Genomic DNA, 4672 nt, shown 5'->3' on the forward strand with positions numbered 1-4672 from the left:
GGAGTTTCGCTCGTTACCCAGGCTGGAGTGCAATGGCGCGACCTCGGCTCACCGCAACCTCCGCCTCCTGGGTTCAGGCAATTCTCCTGCCTCAGCCTCCTGAGTAGCTGGGATTACGGGCACGCGCCACCATGCCCAGCTAATTTTTTGTATTTTTTTTAGTAGATACGGGGTTTCACCATGTTGGCCAGGATGCTCTCGATTTCTTGACCTCGTGATCCACCCGCCTCGGCCTCCCAAAGTGCTGGGATTACAGGCGTGAGCCACCGCGCCCAGCCGAAAACAAATCTTAAGACTGTAACACTAATTATTTTTCTACAGGATGCATTTGACATGCCAACTCTCATTCACAAAAATACATCATTACTTGTGTTGAATTGCCCCATATAGCACACTAATGTTAGGGTGTAACACACATACTTCTAACTCAAAGCTGCTTTCAGGAGCTACTCAACTAAATGAGATTGCCTCTGCAGTTAGGGAAGCAACTACTGAACATATGTATGAATGAAAAGAACTGTACTCCCTGCATAACAAGAGATTATTTTGGAGACAGTTGATAAAAACCATACATCCTTTTTATTCTTAAGTCATAAAGAAGTATCAAAATTAAAAGCAAAAATTACAGGGTAAGACTTAACAAAACTACTAGGAGTGTCAAAGGAAGTAAAAATAGGACTAAAGGCGCAGGGAAATATGAATTAATGAACATGGGAAGGACAAGGATGGGGAGAACAGTGAGCATGTGCTGAAGATACTAGGGGAGAGGATCTGGTGAAAAATTTGATCTCAGACAAGTGCCTAGGTAAAGAAATAATGGGGTAAGATTTCTAAACCCCACTATGTGCTTAAGAGTCATCCTCGCCATTGGCGCGATCTCTGTCATCCTCTCCTTCCTAAGCTTCTTTTTCATCACCCTTGATCAACTCCAGCTGGTCATCCCCCCATCTTCATTATCATCATCATCCAGTAGGTCCCCCTCCTCAGCAGAGTCATCTGCACCCCCCTCAGACTCCATCTTCATATTAGTCTCATCTTTCTTCATGGAGCTGCTCCTCTGCTCCTCTTCTCCTTTTCTGACTTACAATTCTTCATCTCTACTGCTTGTTTGCTCTGTTCCTTTTCAATTTTTTCCAGGTTTTCCAGGAGAGAATCCACTTTTTGTTTCATCTGGGTCAGCTACTTCTTAATGGCCTGAAGGTCATCTCCTTTCAACTTTTCAGACTTAGAAGATCTCTGCTGTCCACTCTTAGAATTGAAGCCACTTTTGCCCCTTTGTGAAGTGTTTCCTGATACACGCTGACGTTTCGAGGGCACTACAGCTCAAGCGATAGGAGGAGGGGGAGGTACACGTGCTGAGTAACTGTACATCCTATCATAATACTCCCATTAAAAGTCATAGACCAGATCAAAAGAGGAGCCGTACATCTCTGCTGCAGATCGTTTCACACCTGCTTTTCCTCGGTTCACTTTTGGCTCTGCAGCCAGGTTAATATCTAAAACCTGGCCAGCAATCATTCTGCCATCCTCTCCTGCTACAGCAGGCTGGACATTTCTCTCATTAACATACTGAACAAAGGCAAAGCCCTTATGAACAGAGCAGTCCACAATTTTGCCATACTTCGAAAAGATTGCCTCCACATCAGATTTCTTGACCCCAAGTGTTGAGATTCCCAATGAACACATGGGAGTTCATGGATCAAGGATCTGTCTTGTTGGTAACATTGCTGGTCATTGTGTTTGATGATAAGGTTTCACGCAAAGCTGAAAACAGGAGGGAGGAGGGAGAAGAGATTTGATTCTGAGTCTCCTACTCCCGGGTTCTAAATGGAAAAGCTGACTGCTGCTCGAGGTCGGCAACGCAGCCACAACTGCTCAGTCTTCGTCTCTTCACAAAATCAGTGATAATAATTTTTTAAAAAATTAAGTCATCCAGAGTTGTCTGAACATCTGAACATCACTAGCAGGCAGAACAAAACATGCAATAGCACTTGCTTTCTAAGGATGATAATCTACAGATTAAGATGGGGAAACATAATACATCTAATACAAAAACAGGAGCACAGCATCAGCAATGAATTTGAAACTCCTTGGCAGAGGAGGAAGGCAGAAGTGGTACTAATCAAACCAATTCCGGGATTGCAGATCTTCTCCAACAAAAGGGATCACCAACTTGCTCTGCCATCTAATAAAGCTATGTAAGGAGGGCAAATGTTGAAATGACCAAGGATAAGAGGACTTTTGAATTCAGAAAATGATGATTTGGGAATAAAAAGTTTTGGATTTTGTTTTTGTTTTATGGCTGGGTGGAGTTCTATGGATTGTGAGGATTAATTTTATTGGGTTTCCCACTGCAAAACCTCTTCCTATCTGTTTATATCTCTGTTTATATATGAGGCAAGGTGGCCTCTTATTCTCTGTATTAGTTTGCTAGGGTTGCCATAGCAAAATACCACAGACTGGGTGGCTCATGCAACAGAAATTTTCTTTCTCACAGATTTGGAGGCGGGAAGTCCAAAATCAAGGTGTCACAGGTGTGGTTTCTCCTGAGGCCTCTCCTTGGCTTGTAGATGGCTATCTTCTCTCATGGTCTTTTCCTTGTGTGCAGGTTTAGCTGGTGTCTTTCTTTTTTCTCATAAGGACCCCAGTCATTTTGGATTTGAGCCTCTCTCCCCCTACCCTACCGTCTGATTGTAACTTAACTACCTCTTTAAGTGGTTATCTTCAAATATAGTTATATTCTGAGGTACTGGGAGTTGGAGTTTCAGCATATGAATATTAGGGTGATGCAACAAAATATTCCCCAGTGCTTACAGGGTCCTGTGTTTATCAAGCACCTGGTAAGTGTTTGTAATTGATGGTGATGATCTCACACTTATTTCCTGGTTTGCCATATTGTACAAATAACAATTTCTGGTATTTAGTGCAGAAGTAAGAAAAACACATACAGACCAAAGCTATCTGCTGATTGCCCAGGTCTACCAACCCAGTTTGGCAGAAGCAATATCTGGCTTCGCCCTCATTGAACTTGATTTTGAAATGTAATTTAATTTACAGAGACTGCCAGGACAAAAGCTGTGAGGGGATTAGAAAATGGCACAAAAGAAATCTCTCCTAATCCCTACAACTAGATCCTATTAAGTGCCTTGCCTGCCATGCTACATCCCAAAGTCTAGCCCTGAAGATGAACTCAGGATCTAGCACAACATCCTGAGAGAATAATATGGGGAGGAGGGATTAGAAGAAAGGATTGTATTCACTGCATGTAGTTAGTCACCAATCTCTCTAGCTCAAATAACTTAATGCAAACAAACTTCTGGAGGTGGTGTGTAGACAGGAAGATAGGAGGTTGCTTTATTATCTAAAGTTGAATTCTGACATCACTTGGGTTGCTGGGGCCTTTGTTCAAATGCAGTAATCATCCCTCACATTAACAATGTGCTTCGCAGTTTAGAAAGCCCTTTCACAAGCATGATCTCATTCGATCCTTAGAACAGAACTGTTACACAGGAAGAGCCAGAAGGTAAGGCACTTTGAATAACTGTAAAAATGACAGAATTTGCCCATCTAACCCAAAGCACATTCTGGCAGAAATATTTTATCAGAAAAGGCAATGGATTTTAAGGGCTTTGATATACTTCTAATCTAAGTTAGGGAGGAAAAGAAAGTAAGACCTCATTTACTTAAAATTGCACACAATTCTATAAACTTGGTTTAAAAGTTCCATCCTTTACAAAAGACAGAGTAGGTAGTCAGGTCGTAACTAGGGAAGAAACAGACTTTCTTACTTGGACATCATTCATTCTTTGAAAGCAGTGGAGAGAATAGAAAAGTTGGGGGTCGGGGTGGGGAGCAGAGTGCAGGGATCATTTCTGGACTCTTGGGAAAACCAAAATGCCTAAAAAATGAAATGCCACTAAAGAAAAATCAGCATGGAAGACAGAAGTAGGAGAGATTGTGGGAAAAGTCTGACAAATCTGAAGACATTAGCAAATTCAGGGGAGCCAGAAATCATACAAAATAACAAAAAATAATGATAATGATAACTAACAATGGCTAGCATTTATTCAACACATACAAAATTCCAAGCATTATGCAAACTGCTTTACATGTGTTATTTCATGTTGGTGAGGATAATTTTATCCCATTTTACAGATGAGGAAAGTGAGGAAAGATAGGGAGTAATCTGCTCAAAGCCACACAAGTAGTAAATAGCAGAGCCGATTTTAAACCCAGATCTACCTGGCTTCAGAACTTGAGCACTTAACTGTTTCACAATCTTGACTCACATTCATATAGAACATAAATGCCATCATTAATAGTCACTAAGTACCCACATGTGAATGTTATTCTAAGATTCAGTTAACTTTAAGAAAGATTTAAAGGAAAGGTGGCTATTGCCAGTCTAACACTCAGAGTCAATTTTAAGTGGCCTATAAAAACCACTTTATGGACAGGCAACGACTACATTCATTTTGGTAGATTTCTAGTATGAATGCAGCAGTGTGATGGGGCAACAGCCTGGCTGAGGTAATATGTGCATGTGACCTAGGCAGAGAAGCATGTTGTAAGGAGACTCAGTTCCTATTATGAGGCAAGGAGGCCTCTTATTCCTTTTTTTTTTTTTTTGAGATGGAGTCTTGCACTGTCTCCCAGGCTGGAGTGCAGTGGC

General features: G+C 41.5%; 1 protein-coding gene and 1 pseudogene across 3 annotated transcripts in view; both read right to left on the reverse strand.

The window, feature by feature from the left end:
• The window catches only part of COMMD1 (copper metabolism domain containing 1), a 231129-nt gene that overhangs the window by 16707 nt on the left and 209750 nt on the right, over positions 1–4672 (reverse strand). The window lies entirely within an intron of this gene.
• LOC108299735 lies at positions 554–2578 on the reverse strand (annotated as a pseudogene).

The sequence above is a fragment of the Cebus imitator genome, unplaced genomic scaffold (genome assembly GCF_001604975.1).
Source record: "Cebus imitator isolate Cc_AM_T3 unplaced genomic scaffold, Cebus_imitator-1.0 Scaffold23, whole genome shotgun sequence".
NCBI lineage: Eukaryota > Metazoa > Chordata > Mammalia > Primates > Cebidae > Cebus > Cebus imitator.